A 19,468-nucleotide genomic window follows, 5' to 3' on the forward strand; every position below is an offset into this window, starting at 1 on the left:
GAGTGGAAATTTGCTTTTAAAAATTTGATAGACAACATTTTAAAGTGTGGGCAGGCCATGGTGGCTCAGCAGGTAGAGTTCTCACCTGCCATGCCAGAGACCTGGGTTTGATTCCCGGTGCCTGCCCATGCAAAAAAAAAAAACATTTTAAAGTGTGATGTTACAGAGCAGATGAAATGATTCATCAGCATTGTCAGTCATAGAGGATTCCTCCAGTTGTTTTACTACCCACTCCTTACTACACCTTCACTTTTAACTGAGGTCGTAAAGCAGCAAGATCTTCAGGAAGGGGGAACCACATTTTTCTCTAATACTTTCTTCTTTTCCATTTTTTATTATGTTTATATTTTTTATGGCTGGAGCTAAGATTTTTCATGGCTCTTGTGCACAATTTTAAAGCATTTCCTTTTCTTAATATTTTAAGGTAGCCGGTAGCATTCTACTTCTCATAACATGGAAAATATTTCCAAACAGAACTTGAAAACCTTGTGGCCTAAATGGATTCAACTAACTAAAAATTAAATACAACCCATAAAGTTTATTTTGTCTAAAATGTTATAAATACAAGTACACAGAATAATTTGAAGACTATAATTGATATAATCAAATTTCTATTAGTCTTCCTTGTATGATTATTTAAATTTTTGGAAAGTTTAATTGCTCAGAAAGTATATATTTTTCTTCCTAAAGTAATCTAACACATTCTCTTAATAGCCCTGTTAATATTGATCTATTTCCTTGCTTAATGAACTGCTACAAAGATCATAATAATTACTTTTTCATATGTTATCAATGATGTCTACAATCATTCATCATTGCTGTAAAATTAATTATCACAATATATATTTATTTATACTTCAATTGATTTATACAGTTTGAACATATGAAGCCAAAAAATATTTTTTTCACTCCAAGTTTCATCTAGAAATTCTTACCAGAATTTAAAAGTGACTGTTCAGATATTAAAAATAAAGCAAAATGAACATTTTTTTTGTTTCCATGACATGGTTTATGCTTAGATATGAATCTAAACTTCATGACCAGTTTCTAAGATGGGAAAAATGACCTTGAACTAGGCACTCGCTGTTCAGCCTTCCAAGCTTCCAAAGCCAAATACTGAGACCAAATGTGAATTTCAATCAATATTCTTCACCTTCCTCTTTTTCTTTCCTTTTGTTCTTTCTTCTTTATTACTATTCTTACTTCTTTTTCCTTTTTCCTTTCTCTTCCTTTTTTTTTTGTCATTCTTCTCCCTCTTCTTTGTTCTTCCTTCTTCAGCAGAACTAATGAGAGAAGGGAGTATTCATTTTGAAGGACTCTTACATCTTCTAAGATGTTGGCCCCGATGCTACCCCAAACTGCCTTCCAAGAAGTGAGCATGCTCCCCCAGTCATGACTACCTTAGCTAAACTCAGTTTTGCATTACAGGTCTTCCGGGAGCATCTCAACTAAAAATAGCAACACTTTGCAACTCTCTACCCACTTAACCTGCTTTGTTTTTCCTCCTGGCATCTGAAATAGTCTATACTTACTTGTGCATCATCTGTGTCTCCTCACTAGAATGTAAGCCCCATTTTGTTGATTGCCTTATCCCCAGTACCTGGAACAGTAACACAGCAGCCAACAAAAAGTTGTTTTCTTGTTAAAGCTAAGAGTATACAGGCTCAGCTATATGTTCCAGACAGTAAGCAATAAGTGTAAGGGGATGAGTTGTTTTTGGGCTATGGAGGGTTGACTCTGTCCTCTGGGAAGAAAAATAGGTGGAATCTAACCCTAGAAGAGTGGAGTGATCCCGGGAGCCAAATGACAGCAGTCAAAGCGAGCACCAAAACCTACTCCCTGGCACCAGAGTGGTGGCAGTAGCCACCAGAGGGCCACATTGCATTTGACAAGAGCCTGGGAGCTCCGGCTGCTAAGACAGAAAATTGAGTAGGAAACCATCTGCTCAAAGACAATTAGCTAAACAAAAGATGAATGTTCCTATCACTGGTGTGCCAGTCTGAAAGTATTGCATACCCCAGAAAAGCCATGTTTTAATTATAATCCAATCTTGTGAGGGCAGCTGTTTTTTTAATCCTGATTCAACAGTGTAGCTTAGAAACTTTTTATTAGATTATCTCCACAGAGATGTGACCCACCCAATTGTGGGTGTGACCTTGATTAGATGGAGATGTGACTCCCCCATTCCAGGTGGGTTTTGATTAGTTTACTAGAATAATTTAAAAGAAGAAACATTTTGGAGACAGCCAGATTTGACAGAGCCAACAGAAACTTCAGAGCAGAGCTGACACAGATGTTAACATTTGAAGAACAGAGACATGAATGCTTGGGGATGCTTGGAGCCCAGCAGACATTGCCGTGAGATGTTAAGCAAACCAGAACCTGGAGAGAGCCAAGGGAAGCTGAGAAATTCAGCCCTGGAGAAGCAAAGTGAGGAACTTCCACAGGAACAGGGGCTGAAAGCAATGGAGTCCAGAAGCAAAGGACCAGCAGATGCCAGCACATGACTTCCCAACTGACAGAGGTATTCTGTACCCATTGACCTTCCTTGAGTTAAGGTACCTTTTCTTGGATGCCTTAGTTGGACATTTTTCTAGGCTTAGAACTATAAACTTATAACTTATTAAATTCCCCTTTTTAAAAGCTGTTCTAGTTCTGGTGTATCACATTCTGGCAGCTAGCAAACTAATGCAACTGGCTTTTCACAAAAAAACTGGGTAATTTTGCATATCTGTATGTATTTAGGCATTTTTGTCTATAAAATTAATTTTCATCCATTTGAATCAAAAATGCATACAGACCTTTGTCAGGATTTTTTCCTTAAGTGTTTTCGAAATGTAAAACTCATTTTCAGTTAATTTTGCCAGTTCTATAATGCTTGTAATAACAAAATGTTGGAAGCAATCCAAGTGTCTAATAATGAAGAGTTAAGTAAATGTCCCCTATAACCTCCACCCCCTAGAACTTTGCACTCTGATTTCTGAATGGCTGTTTTGTTACTATTGTTACACGCCAAGTGCAGAAATGGGCCCTTGATGGCCAAAGTTTATACTTAAAAAATAAGGTGATAGTGACATTTTTTAAATTCACGCATGCAACACACACTTATGAAGCTCTCTCTACATGTTGGACCCTGAGCTGTGATAGACACTGTCCCTGCCTCTGCAGAGTTTACAGCCTGTGTGGAGAGGACAGACATTGACAAGGATGTATTCACATTTACTCCTTTTCAGGACCTTACCTTTGAGTGATAAGTAGTTGTTATTTCTAGCTATTCCTTTATATCTAGTCAAATAAATCTGTCTGATTCTCTATTCCTGGATATTACTATGCTACCACCTGGAGATAGTCTGGATCAGGTGTTAACACTTTAGTAAAAGAAAAGTCAAGAAACCATTGTTCTCAGCAACAGCTGCAACAAACAATCTAAGCAATCTAAGGTGGACAGTGTTTTGTTTTGTCGTGTTTTTTTTTGTTTTGTTTTGTTTTTACATGGGCAGGCACCGGGTATCGAACCCGGGTCCTCGGGCATGGCAGGCAAGCATTCTTACCTGCTGAGCCACCGCGGCCTGCCCTTTGTCATGTTTTGTATGCTGTATAGTGGGGTCACATTTCATTCTTTTTCCATGTGAGTATCCCATCATTGCAGCACCATTTGTTGAATTGTTTGTTTGTTGGTTTTTGTTGGTTTCTTTGTTTGTTTGTGAAGTGCATGGGCCGGGAATCGAAGCCAAGTCTCCCACATCGCAGGTGAGAATTCTACCACTGAGCTACCCTCGCACCCCCTCGACAGTGTTTTATTAAAGCATCCCCTTTGCCAACATCTCAGATGACTTGCCCAAACATTGACTGAGAGCCTATTACGGTCGAGTCAGCACGCTGCATGCTAGGCTGACGAAGCTGACCCTGTCTTCAGTCAGTTACAGTCTGGAGTGCAGCAGAAAACAAACTGACTTCACCTTGAATAATCAGAAGCTCTGTGGTCAGAAAGTCTGTGGTCTCAGTTTCCCAAGATTTCCAGAAATTTCCACTACCTGCTATAGTGTTAGAGTTCAACTGAAATATTTCAGTTTAGCTTATCTTCAAAATAACCCTTTGAAGTGGGTCTTGTCACTGGAGCCTCTTAGAGGTCAAATGAGTCCTGTGGATACTTCCTCTTTTTTTGTATCAGTATTTTTTTCATGAAGACATTTCAGAAAAAAGTATAAAAATTGTAGTTTATTAGGACAAATTAAAACTTTACAACAAAAGATTACAATGCAACATCACTGTATCATTCCCAGGATAAGTACAGGTATTATAATCAGAATTTAGGATACACTGGCAGTGGATAGAGTCTCGGGTTCAAAGTTTTAGGATCATTTTCTTTCAGTCCTACCAGTGTGAATCTGTGACCAGTTGGAGATAATATTGAAAGTATAAACACGAGCCCTTGGCCATGAAGTGTCCCTGCACCTCCTGGGACAGCCCCTCTTATTACCATGTTAGAGGTCAGTAGTTCTCAACCCAATGTCCCCTTTTAATAACAAATATTTTGTAACCCTCTCTATGGTCTTCAAGTGGAATTTATAGATAATATAACTCACCAACATACATAATTTTAAAAGGACAATCACTTCAGTGCCCCAACTGTAATATACAGTTTCTCTTCAGGTCTTTTTTTTTACCTACGTATAAACATCCAATGGGTCATTAAAAAGTTGTGTGAAATATGGGACAGTTCTTCATTGTGCAGAACTTTGCAGGACCTCCAACATCTAGTGCTTCCAAGTTATGTAATGACAAAAAAAAATGCCTCCACAAATTCTTAAATTTCCCAAAGGGAGAAAAATCATCCTTAACAAAAGCAAATAGAGATTATGACCCAAGATTATACACGCCTCTCTGAAGGGGCAGAGTTAGGACCCAAAGTCACATCTCACAATGTCTAATCTAGTATCTTTTTTTGAATGCCACAACTACTGACATTGATCCTTTTGTGTCAGCCCATGACTATTAGAATCAGAGAAATCAGGCAGCACATAATTCCCTTCAATACAAAATAACAGAGAGTCCAACTTACTGATATTTATAGATGATGGCCTCAAATAACCAACTGTTTGTGTTGACATCAAAAAGTGGTTGGGGATGAATGAGAGATGTAAGTTTTTTTAATCTGATCATTTATATACTAATTTATAATTTCCAGGTTTATACATCCAACTGCCCACTTGATAACTTTGGTGTGATGTTGATAGGCATCTCAAGCTTCAAACTGCTAAATTTAACTTTTAATTTCTACTAGCGTCCACATTTGTGCCTTAAGCTTATTCCTTCCCTAACCTCTCTCATCCTGGTAATGAGATGAATATCCAGTTGCTCAAGGCAAACACCTAGGCATAAGTCCTTTATTCTTTACTTTATCTCACCATCACCCCGTACCCACAATATCAGTAAACACATTTATGTCTCCCTTTTCCACAAACTTTACTTGGGTCCAAGCCATCATTAACCCTCACTCATTGCACTAACAATCTCTTAAACAGTCTCCTTGCTTCCATTCTTGCACACTAATGTGCCATTTTCCATGCAGCAGCCAGAGTGATCTTTCTCAAACACAAATAGAATCTATCACCCCCATGCTTAAACTCCAATAATGGTTGAACATTACACATGGGATAAAATCCCAAATCCTTCCATGACCTACAAGATCCCTCTGTGTCTTTCAGCCCCATTTCATACAATTTTCCTGATTTTCTATATTCTCAAAAGCTGGCATTCATTTAACTCACTCCCAAGTGAGAGCAGTTGCATTTGCTCTTTCTCTGCTTGGAGTGCTTTGTCCTAAGATCTTCACACAGCTGGAGCATTCAGCTCATATAAGACCACTTCAGGAAAAGACACTCTCCCTGGCTACCCAATTTCCATCAGAATTACCCCAATCACTGTAACTTCAAATCTCTCTGTTTAATTTATTTTTTGATGCTTTTTTTAAATCCTCTTATATTTTTGGTTTACTTATTTGTTGTTCATCTCCTTCTCCCCCATCCCCAGCTAGAAAAAGAACATTAATCCTGCCTGTTTTATTCTGCACTGTACCCTTAATTCCCTCAAGGTATCTTGCACATAGTAGACATTTGATAAATACCTATTAATTTTTAAAATAATTTTTATATATACATTTCCTATAATACATATTCTTTAATATACTTTCTAATACATTATTAATGTAGGTTTTTAAGTAAAATTCTTTAACAAGTACATTTGGACACATTTTGCTTCAGTAAAATAAATAATGTTGCCCATTACTTGCCCTCAAATTAATATATTCATTATATAAAATTATATTTTCACAAATGTTTGGGTAATACAATATAAACTTACTTTTAGGTCTTCTAAGTATTGCAGTTGCGTTTTAAAAGGAGCCACATCAAAATTAACTTATAACAAATTATATCAATAAATGTGTACATGGTTTTTAAGCAACCCCTTCCAAGTCCAATCTATTGGTCTTTCAAAGGGATTTTAAATAAGACAGATTACTGAGCAGAATGAGTCAAATTCACACTCTGTATTTGATATGTTCATGTTTATAGAAGCAATCAGAATACTGGAAAGACTAAGGAAGTTAGAGTCTTAAAAATAATACCTTTTGTTTTTTGTTTTTTTTACAATTTATCCCAACCAAGGATATCATCTAGAAGCTGAAAAAAAATTTCCAGTCCGTAGTCAATCAATGGAAAGAAATCCTGTTACTAGATCATGAAGCTAATGTCCTTGTTGTATAAAGTCTGGAAGTTCATTGTTGCCCTCATCACCAGCTCTGTACAGAGAGCATTACCTTGAATTTGTATGACACTAAGTTCTTTTCAAGTTCTTCATGCTTATTTTCTCATCCTCATTTTCACAAACATAATGCAAGATTAATAGGGCATTTCTCTACACCCACATTACAGGTGGGGAAATAATTCACCAAGAGGAAGTGGTAGGGCAAGAAAGTTTCCAATTTCCTGGGAGGATGCTGGTAATCTTCTGATGAGAAATAGGACGGAACCACCTATAATCTAGAAACTCAGCTTTATGTTAACAGTTTCCTTAGGTTAAAATAACTTTGTTTAACAAAGGAGATTCTGACCACATCTTCTAATCCTAAAATGGCACCTATACTGCTCAAACCTGTTCTTACAGGCTTTTGTACTTGTATTCACAACTCATTTTGCAGACTCAATTACCAGATCTGTGATGAAGCCTTGAAAATAAAGAACCTGCTAAGTTGGAAACATAAGTTGGTCAGGATAATTTCACATCCCTAAGTGCCAAAAAGATTAAGTTGTAATACTATGCTTCACAGTGAAATGTGTAGCCTCTTGCTTGTTGTGCAACTGTATGTGTATCTGACAAATAGACGTTTAAATTGTTTGCGTTGAGTCCACAACAAAGGTATGTGGAAAACCTAAGCATTCTCTGACCCTGGGAAAAACTGTGATAACAATGAGGTTTACTTGAAATTTACCAATTGTGTTAATTTGCTAGCTGCTGGAATGCGGTATACCAGAACTGGGACAGCTTTCATAAAGGGGAATTTAATGAGTTGCAAGTTTATAGTTTTAAGGAAGTGAAAGCGTCCAAATTAAGGCACCAACAGGAGGTTACCTTCACTCAAGAAAGGCCGATAGGTCAGGAACCCTTCTGTCAACTGAGAAGTCATGTGGCTGGCATCTGCTGTCGCTTGCTCCTGGGTTCCATTGCTTTCAGTCTCTGTCCATGTGGGGATTCCTCACTTTGCTTCTCCAGGGTTGGCTTTCATCCTTGGCTTCCCCTGGGTCTCTCCAGGTTCTGGCTTGCTTAACATCTCATGCCGATATCTGCTGGGCTGCAAGAATCTCCAGACATCTGTGTCTTTGTTCTCTGAAGCAACTATTCTCCAAGCATCTAGATGTGCTCTCTCTGTTGACTCTGAACCTTCTTTCGTTTCTGTCAGTTCTGCTCTAAAGTTTCTGTTGGCTCTGTCATTTCTGAGGTTTCTTCAAAATGTTTCCTCTTTTAAAGGATTCCAGTAAACTAATCAAGACCCACCTGGAATGGATGGAGTCACATCTCCAACTAATCAGAAGTTGCATCCACAATTGAGAGTGTCACATATCTGTGGATATAATCTAATCAAGTTTCCAACCTAAAGGGCTGAATAGAGATTAAAAGAAATGGCTGCCTCTACAAGATGGAATCAAGATTCAAACGTGGCTTTTCTGGGGTACATAATATTTTCAAACTGACACACTAGTTTTCCCTTTTTCATTGTGTGTGCCTTAGACTATTTTCTGGTTCCTCAAATATCCATTGTCTTCATATTCTTCTGCTCTCACACTAATCTCAGTAAAGGATCTGTCATTTATTCCCACTAAGGATGACTGACAACAGCTGAAAATGTCACTTTTGTGGGGACTGCATTTTAGCATCTCATTTAGGTGACTGGTACTCTAATTCTTGATTTATGGGAAGCGGAGGTCTCAACTTCAGCCTGGTGTGAGAGAGAACAAAGCACAAAATTATACAGGACACAAGCCAGTGTAACTTTCCTGCTCATTCCAGGGAAACCTCATTAAATTGTGTCCAATGGCCAAAATTCCAGTGTCCAATTTGATTCAACCCATGGTGGATCACCAAGATGAGGGCAAGCAATGAATTTTTAGGTGTAACAATGTAAAACTCTTGCAGATGGTTCCGGGTGAGCACTGTGATTTTAGATGAACCACCCATTTGAGTAAGACTCCAGCCAGAAGTAGATGGAATGAAGAGTTCCAGTTACTAATTGGGGACCAAGGGACACTGCTAAGAGGCACACAGGATACCAGAATCCCAATCAAATAGACTAAGGATCAGAATAGAGCTCCAGTTCTGACTTAAAAAAAACAAAAAACATAACAAAACAAAACAAAACAAAAAGAAAAACAGGGTAAAAGTCTAGCCATAAGAATGGGTTTGTTAATCTAAATCCTCCAAGAAACAGATGCCAAAAGGACTTAAACATGCAAAGATTTTATTAGGAGAGGAGCTGGAAAAGAGTGGGAGAGCTATCAAAATGTGAGGCAAGTCTAACACCAAGAAAAGGATAAAGGGGAGAATCGTAGCATGGAAGCATCCTAGATTTCTCAGAAGTCTAAGAAAGGTTTGACAAGGCCATAGGGGAGTTCTCAGGCCGAAAGGCATGTGTCAAATGAGTCCTGTGTCTTCCAGGACTAGGCCTGCTTAGTACCATGCCATACTTGGTCTTTGTCTGGGAACAGCCCAAATAAGCAGCAACTTGGTTCAAAGGCAGCGATGAGCAGTTTGGACCCTTGGGTTATTATGCCTATGTAGTTGAAGGTTTGCCAGGTGTATTCTCATGGCTGACAAAGGGGACCAGTCCAATAAGATTTGCCAAAAGGCTTGGTGAGGGTACAGGCACAGATAACAATTATACCAAAGTAAGACTCATTCCACACCCTGAAGTTGGCCAGGGTACACCTTCTGCCTTAATATGGATGGCTCAGGGTTTAAGAGCAGCAAAATCAATGGACTGAAAACTCTCTATCTAGGTGAGCAGTTCTGAGGAAGACACAACTGGCTATATTAGTCCTCCTTTCTCAAGCTTACATAAATTAAGGAGAGGCTCTAAACTATGAATTTCAGACTCAGGACCTTCAAGCATGTAATAAAATTACAACTTCTTGAAAATTTTCCAACACAATACTGGAAAACTATTATCTAAATTTCACTTTTCAAGGGGATTGTGGGAAGATGGCAAAATAGCGAGCTCCAAGACCCAGTCCTTCCACAAAAACAACTATTAAACATGCAGGAACCGCCTGAAACAGCTATTTTGAAACTGTGGGGGCCAAAAGAATACTGGACAGCATCCAGAGAAGAGCAGAAAGAAGATACTGATACATTACAATATAGAACAGTTAGGTAGCTACTAGCACCCAATCCCCACTCCTTCTGTAGGATAGACCATATGTTGGTTCACAAAACAACTCTCAATAAATTCAAAAATATTAAAGCATACAATGTATATTCTGTGTTCATAACAGAAAGAAGCTGGAAGAACTTGATCTTGACTTGCAAAAAATGATGGAGGACCTCTTCCTCAGTGTATATAAAAAAATCAACTCAAATTTTATTAAAGACCTAAATATAAGAGACAGAACTATCAAGCTTCTAGAAGAAAATAAAGGAAAGCATCTTCAGGACCTTCTGTTAGGCAATGGTTTCTTAGACTTTACACCCAAGCATAAGCAATAAAAGAAATAATAGATAAATTGGACCTCATCAAAATTAAGAACCACTGTGCCTAAAAGGACTTTATCATTAAAGTAAAATGACAACCAACACAATAAAAGAAAATATTTGAAAACTACCTATTCAATAAAGGTTTATTATCCAGAATATAAAAAGAAATCCTTCACTTAGCAACAAAAAGACAACTCAATTTAAAAATAGGCAAAAGACTTGAACAGACTTCTCTCCAAAGAAGATAAAGAAATGGCCAGAAAGCACATGAAAAGACATTCAACACCATTAGCCATCATGGTAATGCAAATCAAAACCACAATGAGATACCATTTCATACCCATTAGCATGTCTACTATTAAAAAATGCAAAATCAAGTGTTGGCGAGGATGCAGAGAAATAGAAACACACATTCATTACTGATGGCAATATAAAATGATGCAGCTGCTGTGGAAGACAGTTTGGCAGTTGTTCAGAAAATTAAGTTAGAACTACCAAATGATCCAGCAATCCCACTACTAGGTATATACCCAGAAGAATTGAAAGCATGGCCTCGAATAGATATTTGTATCACTCTTCACAATTTGCCGAAAGATGGAAGCAACCCAAGTGTCTATCAACCAATGAATGCATGAATAAAATATGGTACACACATACGAAGGAATCTTATTCAGCCACAAGAATGAATGAAGTTCTGATACATGCAACAACATGGATGAACCTTGAAGACATCATCATGTTGTGCAAAATAAGCCAGAACCAAAAGGACAAATATTTTATGATCTAAATGGCTTGAAACGATTAGAATAAGTGAACTCATTGAGTCAGAATCTAGAATATAGGTTACCAGGGGATGGGAAGGTTTTAGGGAGTGGGAATTTAAAGTTTAAAAAAGTACAGCTTTCTTATTTGGAATGACAGAAAGGTTTTGGTTATGGATGCTGGTGATGGTAACACAATATTGTGAGCAGAACTAATAGCACTGAAAAATACATCTGAATATGATTAAGAGGGCAAGTGGTATTTTATATATAGGGTAACAGAATATAAATATTTTAAAATCCATGGATCTACTCTACATAAACAATGACTGCTAAGTTAAACCATGGACTTTAATAGTGTAATTATAAAAACATGCTGTCATCATTTGTAACAAATGTTCTGCACTAATGCAAGTTGCTGGTGGTGGGTGGTGTATGGGAATCTCGTATTTTAACATGTTATTCTGTAAATCCCTCACTTCTCTAAGAAAAAAAAATCACTATGCATGTGCATCCTTTTTGACAACTCTACTCCTATTCTACATTTCAGGTTGCTTCCCCAGTAAAGGTGATGCAATGAGCTTATTTCTGAGAATGTTAATCTCCTTAACTCTTCAATACCAGTGTTTTCAGCTCCAAAGCAATTACTATGTTTTCTCATCTGAAAATTTCAATTGAAATGATAATAGTATGTAGCAAATGGAATTCATGCTTTCCAGTTATAGCATATCTATTATTTTCCAGAATCCGGTCTAGATCCTGGAGATTCAACAGTGAATTAGAAAATGTCCCTATTCTTAAGAATGTTATATTCCATGGGGGGAAAGCCATCAATAAACACCCACACACACAAATTAACAAGGAAGAAAATAGCATGTGAGAAAATGATTTAAATTATAGCATAAGGGACTGAAAAGTTATCTCCTTCAGTCCTCTAACTTCAGACTAACTTCAGACCAAGGGGATTTGGGAAATATGCAAAGATCAGCAGTTACCAGCCCCTTTTGAATTCCAGATGTGCCTTTTTCTTTTAAGTTGCTTCAACCATATGACTTACAGTTCACCAGCCCAAAACCTGAAACATTTCTAGTCAATTTATCAGTAAACTGAACAGTAAACTGAAGTTTCATAATTCTCTAGTCTATGGAGATTAATTCCAGTGCAAAGGTTCAGCTACAACTCCATCATTTTCTCCCAGAAGAATCCCAATCTAACTCAGGAGAATGCTCCATTTTTGAATCTTCACTGCTTGTGTCCATCCCAGTTTTTCCTTTTACCTATTCATTCTCATTCATTTTCTTTTTTCTTTCTTTCTCTTTCCTTCTTTTTCTTTTTTTCTCTTTCTCTCTTCTCTTCCCCTCTCTATTACACTTTCTCTCATCATAGCAAATGCATAATTTCAGCCTATTAATTCTTTCCCCTAACTTAAATCCCCATTTGCAATCTATGGATATGTCTTATAAAGCCGACCTCCTATGTGTCTTTTGCCTCCCCCCCACACATCTTTTAATTACCAGTGCCCACAAGCTATTTCCAGATGTCACTTCCTAGACTACTGAATAAGGCCTCTAACTGGCCTGCTAGTCTTCAGTTTCCTGTCACAGTCCGTCCTATACATCACTGGCCAGATGAAACTTCCTCAAGTGAGCCTGCAAACATTTGTAAGTATTTAAAATTAAAATTTTTTAAAAATTTTAAATTTAAAAATTTGAACCTTTAAACCTTTGCTCAAATCCTCTACTGCCTCTCATTTCCCTGCCTTGAGTCACATTCAAGGTGCTTTCCAATATGGCTTAGCCTAAATCTCCAGTCTTACTTATAACTATACCCCAGACAAACTGTATGACTTCATATTCCCTGAATAAACCTGTCTTCAAGGCTTCATTCACGGCACCCCGCTGTCCCACCTAGGATTCAGCCATCCTACAAACCCACCTTAAAAATAAACCCTTTCTCCCTGCATCAGACTTTTACTTGTTCCCATGGAGCATGCTGAGATTTGACCCTGGTAACTAGCCTAATGACAAGGATAGACTGAGACATATCTTAATAAGAATAGGCATCCTTCTGCAAAGCAGTTGCCTCTGGTGAGGTTATTATAGGATCTTTAAGCTCCATCAAACACCAGAGGGTGGTCTGCTTCCACTGGCAAGAGGATAAGAGTGGCTCAAAGGTTTAAGTTAATCAGTTTCTTCTGAATCCACTCGTTTGTCTCCATTCCAGATCTCAGTGTCTCATTTTTTTCTCAATTAATGCCTGACTTACACATGCAAGACTTTAATGAGGTGAGAATTCAGTTTATGTTACAATTCTGAAACCTGAAAACTTAAAATTCATTTCTCATTTTCAGCAAGTTTGTCCCTGAAGCTACAAGAAATAAGATTCTTTAAGATCCACCATAAAATGGAAGCTGTCTGGCTCTCTCTGGTCCATCATGATGTGAGCTAAGGTTTCAAAGACCAGATTTTGTCATTTTCTTTCTTAAATGTCTAAGTGCGTTCAAAAGTAACCATCCACCCATTAAATTTGCAGTCATCATTTTTGTCATACAGGTAAATGCAGCAGCCCCCCAAGGGCCTTGCTTCAGTCGTATGGTGGTTTGAAGCATATGTTCCCCAGAAAAGCATGTCCTTAAATTTAATTTATTCTTGTGTGTGCGAACCCATTGTAAGACCTTTTGATGTGGTTACTTCAGTTAAGGATGTGTGGCCCACCTTAATCAGGATGGGTCTTAATCCTATAACTAGTGTCCTTTATAAACAGAGTGAAATTCAAACAGACAGAGAGAAAAAGGCATAGGAAGAAAGAGGCTGGACATCAACAGAACCAAGAGAGAAAGGAAAGACCAGGCAACGTAGCATGTGCCTTGCCATGTGAAAGAGGAACAAAAGGATTGCCAGCAGCCAGCCTCAGAGTGCCACAGTTTTGGGGAGAAAGCATCACCTAGATGATGACTTGATTTAGACTCTCTTTTAACCTCAAAACCAGAAGCCAAATTCCCATTGATTAAGCCAACCCATTTCACAGTATTTGCTTGAGCAGCCTAGGAAACTAAAACAAGCAGGTACTTCACGATTAACCAATGTTGTTAATATGGTTAATTGTGATGCCACTGATCACTACTGATGTCTAGAATCTCAATTCACAGTTGTCAAGGAGTACAGCACTGCATTCAAAGACATGACCAAACTGATCTCCAAATCTTATCTTTCAGTGTCCACTTCCTGGCGCTAACTTCTACATCAGTTAAGGTCCAGTAAGGAAACAAAAATCACACCAGTTATTTTAGCATAGCAAATATTTGAAGAATTAGCGAGGTTTTAGAGAACTAATAGGCAAAAAGGGAACTTGGAGGTATCCCAGAGGAAATAAGTTTGGAAGGAGCTACCACTCCTATGGAAAGAGGTTGAAAGTATTAAAATTTAGAAACTCAGGGGGAACTTGCAGAACTGGAACCCAATCTCTGAGAAGGATGCTGGTTGGCTGGTGCTTATATGTCTGAGGCAGCGTGAAGAAACTGGTTCTGGGAGTGTCAGAATAACTATAAACTGGAACTAGCTACAGCACCAGTTTGGCTGCCAGGTTGAAGAAATTTTGCTGCTGTGGTGCTCACGGTAACAGGAAGCAAACAGAAGGAGCAAGCCCCTTCTTCCTTCTCCAAGCTTCCAAACTCCCTTAGACAAGGAGCTGGCTGGCAAAGGAGAATGCAGTTTGCAGGTACCTAGCTTTAGTTAAAACAGAGAATAGAACAGGTTGGAAGTTGAGAGAAAATAACTTAATAATCAATTAATAGGCATCCTTTAAACCCATTTCAAATCCCACCAAGGCTTTCTTAATTTATCTCTATACAGATATGACCTTTCTCTGAATCAATACAGTAATTTGGTTTCCTTTGTGTGTCACATATTTTGCCCTGTACTGCAGTTATGCCCATATTTGTCTTATCCTTTCCCCTCCCAACTACCACCTTTTCTCCGTACAAGAAAACATGCATTTTAGAAGATCAGTGAGTGCTGAGACAGTGCCTCATTTTCTTCATATCTCTGGTGACTTTTCAATAACTAACTGGTGATTTTGTTTGCTGTTGAATCCCCAGTTCTTAGAACTAGACCTGACACAAAGAAGGCATCCAATAAGTATTTATTAATGGTTAACTAAATTAGTTAATGAATATATCTGAATTAAATGGAGATCTAGAAAAATCAGATTTGGGTAACACTGGGAGTTATTTAATATAGAAAGAATTTTCAACGCTTTATGTCATTTGAAGTCACAAAAGAAAATGTCTTTGTTGACTGATTGAGTTCATCTCAAAGTCAGAAAATTTCTCAGCCTCTAACTCACTGCCTTCCTTCAGTCCTCTTCTGACCATGTCTTAAAGAAGGTGCATGCCAAAATTCCATGGATTTAAGTGTATCCAAAGCCTGGAGCTAGTTTCCTCCACATAATACAACAAATCTAGAGAATGTATTTTGCAACTGGTACTAGCAACAGTAATAAAACCTGTGATTGGCATAGACTTTCCTGAAGAGATAAATATAGTACATTCAAAACAAAGGAAGAATGGCTCTGAGCAATTCCTGTAGAAAGATATTAAATCTGTTCCAAAATCAGGAGAACAGAGAGCCTAGAAGCCAAACTTCTAAGCAAATGAATTTAATCACTGTTCTGTGTTACTAATAGGAAAACATTTAGAAAAGAGTCATTAAGTTAAATGAGCATTTACTTAGAGGTCTCACTGAGTTCCCAACTTTCTACTGGGTGTTGAGAAAGATAAAAAATACACATGATGGTCCCTAAAGGGGAATATGAAATCTGTCTACAGAGATAAGAATGAAAATTCACCAGACAATTGGCAAACAGCCCCCAGAATTCTACAATGTTAGATAGTGTGGTACAGAGTATATGATCTACAGGACCTCAGGAGCAAAATGTGCAAGTGCTAAGAAGCTTTATTGGGAAGAGTGACCTTAGAGCAGGGTCTTGAATGATGCATAAGATTTCTGCAGATACATTGAAATTGGGAGACATTCCCTGCTCCCAGGTTTCGAAGGCCTGAGTAAGGAAGGGGCATGATTCCAGGGAGAGTGAGGAGAAGGAAAGTGCTGTATAGGATGGGCAGAAGATTATCAGCCATCCTAGTAGAGAGGGTATGTGTGGAGAAATAGCGAGGTTGGTAAAGTGAAGTAGATGTGAATGCCAGTGGGAAGTCTCTGTCGACGTCTAGGAAAGGTATGATGTGATAGAAAGGTGGTTTGAGGAGATTAATCTCCTGAAGCCGTTTAAGATCCCAGCTTCAGAAGAATGGCCTCTGGAAAGAAGACAAAAAGAAAAGTTACTGCTCAAAGCAAAAGAGCTCCATAAAATGAACAGAATTGAGCCTAAGTTTATTTGACAGGGTAGAGGTGGTGCTAGGAAAATAAAGTGGTTCCTGAAGAAAGCAGAGAGGGCCCTACCATTCTGACCCCTTTGCCTTCCTCATAGGACAGCTTCTCTCTGCTTGACCCAGGGCGTCTTCTTGGCTGACGTCAGGAGTCATTGCAAGGTGATTTGCAATAACATCTGCTATTGAAGAAAACTTCCAGGAAAGAGGCAGCTAAATATTTTTCCCTGTCTCCTTGCTTCCATCCCAGGTATAAGACAGAGCCAGCTAAGTGTGGGCCCAGGCAAGGGAGAATTCTGATGAGAGTGGGAATGGAAGGAAATGTGATGGGCTGAAGCCAAGACATGTAGAAATCCCATAAAAATCAAGGCTTCTGACTCGAGTTGAAGCTCCCCTAAGACTCCCCTAGGTCTAGCAAAAATGCAGTATCAAGAATTACAAGGGATAAACTGACCTGGAAAATCTCCCTGAGCTCTCACATATTTCATAATGGCCTGTCTGGCAAGTACCAAGTGATTTCCACAGTTTAAAACTCGGTTCACAGCAAAGTCCCTCACCCTCAAAAGAATCCTAATCTGCTTCCCAGAGAAACCAGATAACTGATCAAACCATTCCTACTCCATTCAGCATGTGAGATACAATGCCTGAGAACTTTGAAAAACAGAGATCTGAGGTCTATAAAATATCAAGAGCCTGTCTCATTTACGACCTAAGTGGACATACTGAGCTTTTGCTACTTTCTTAAATCCCTTCCAGTATCCTATAAAGAGATGGGCTCTGTATTTTCAAAGCACTTTATAATGCCTAAGTAGCTAATCAACCAACTAATGAAAACGTATGTTGAGCATCTCCTATGACTTACATGTGTCTCCTATGGCACTGCACAGGAATAAGATAAGTTGTGCTGCTGAGTTCAAGGAGCTCACCACCTAATTGTGGGGACAAAGTTAAAGAATATTTTAGAATATTGTGAAAATGGTTTGAAAAGTAATAGGGAGGTCAGGTCAGAAAAAGGGAGAGTCTGGCAGAAACTGTAATATCAAGAAAAGACAGTTACCCATAGGACCCTGCCACTGAAATGAATGCAAACCCAAACACGCAAAGAGACAAGCCCAACTGCAGATATTTGCTGAGTCAGTGCTTTGGGGAAACAAGGGAAGGCACGCTGGTATCATTTAAGAAAAAATTTTCCTTGGTAGATTTGTCTTTTTGCAAAGTAGAACTGCCCAATAAATAAACCTGATTTTTACATAAGGCCAAATGTTTTTTATTTACTAGATAAAACTTTTCCAGGAAATAGACTCATATGCCAAATGTCTAGTCCAAGCCAGCAACACCAGGAAGAAAGCCAGCTGTATTTGTTAGAGACAGAACAAGCCTCAGGAATGGTATTTGAACCGCAGTAGGAGCATCTCTTATAATAAGTAAAAAGAACACATCAATTTTGCCCAAACCAGACCACTTTTGAGAGGAAAAGGAGCACTATTAATAAAGACGCCAGCACAATTGATGCAAACCGGAACTTTCCAGATCATACGCGTATGCACGCTCAGGTTACTTCTGGGAGAATATCCTCTCTGCAACCTGACCTTCCCCTAATGCTTGAATTTCCTTTATTAGAAATATATCCTTTTGGTTTCAAACATTGCTATCTCTTAAAACCCAAGTTTCCCCATGATTTATTGCTATACCACCACGTTCTTAGTCATTAACCACATAGTGTAACTGTAATTCAGATCCCTACCAAAGAAGCAATGGTCACCAGACAGAGGGCTTTGAAAGGTTCAGAGGAACTCCACAGGCCCTCTCCCAGGTCTGTGTCTTTGCTCCGGTGGTCCCTGGAGCCCCACGTACTCTCCCCACTCTCTCTTTTCATTTCTCAAGGCCGATCTCATAGGCCTTGAGAAAAAAAAATCTGATGCAACTGGAGATTTTTCTCCAGTCCTCAGGGTTAATCTTGCGCTCTTTCTCCACAAGGAAAATCTCTTACTCTTTTGGTCTTGGATGGTCTTTTATTTTATGACAAGTGATCATAGTGAAAATTATACCATAGAATGGTGGTTTGAAGCTGAATGTGCCACAGAAAAACCTGTTCTTAAATTTATTTAGTTTCTGTATTGTGAACCCATTTTAAGTCAGCCCTTTTGATGAGGCTACTTCATGTAAGGTCTATGTGGCCCATCCCAATTAAGATGGGTTTTACTCCTCCTCCTTCTCAGTTTCTTCCAGGTGGCAAAGACTAGGAGGCCAAAGACTACATTTCCGATTCATTTCTCAAAGGTGCATTTTGAGCTCTCTTATAGTAAGGGCTCAGGATGCAATTTAGGTTTTGCCAGTGAAATAGACAAATGAAATTGAAACACAAAGGGAAGCAGAGGTCAAATCCAGGTGGCTGTGGCAATGGGCAAGTACCTTTCAATAGGGGTGCATACATCAGCTGAACCCCACGTCCCATCTTTTGGTCACCTGCTTGTGAATATGAGGCATCTGCATTGGCAGTTGCCCTCTGGGTGGCATCTATAGTAGTGCAATTATGAAATCTGTGATGGCCTCCTGGCTTCTACTTCCAGACCCTCCATTTATAGTGTAAGAAAGCACCCAATCCCCTGTATTATATTCCTTTCTTCATGAAATAGAGGAGTTTCTACTTCCTGCCCTAAATGGTAAGCTGTGACATAATCACGTCAAAGATGGAAGGGATCTTCTTTAAGACATCAAGCCAATAGCCAGTTAGCAAGTCCCCAAACATCTACTTCCTAAATATCTTTTATATCTTCATTTCCCTAAAACTGCCCTAATTTAGGTCCTCATCATCTCTGGGCCCAGACTATTGAAATAACTGTGCTTTTGTTATCCCTGATTTTAGTCACCATCCACTCTCTTCTCCAAGTGTATCTGATCGTGTCATTTCCTTGTTTAAATTTCTTTAATGAAGCATCATAACCTATAGGATGCTGGCCATATCCTTAAGTGTGGCACTTCAATATCCTTCATAATCTGTGTCCTGCAAGTTTGATGCATTGCTATTCTTGTCACATTATGGTCCAGCAACACTGAACTAATTTTAGCTCACCCT

This window comes from Tamandua tetradactyla, chromosome 4 (genome assembly GCF_023851605.1).
Source record: "Tamandua tetradactyla isolate mTamTet1 chromosome 4, mTamTet1.pri, whole genome shotgun sequence".
Lineage (NCBI taxonomy): Eukaryota > Metazoa > Chordata > Mammalia > Pilosa > Myrmecophagidae > Tamandua > Tamandua tetradactyla.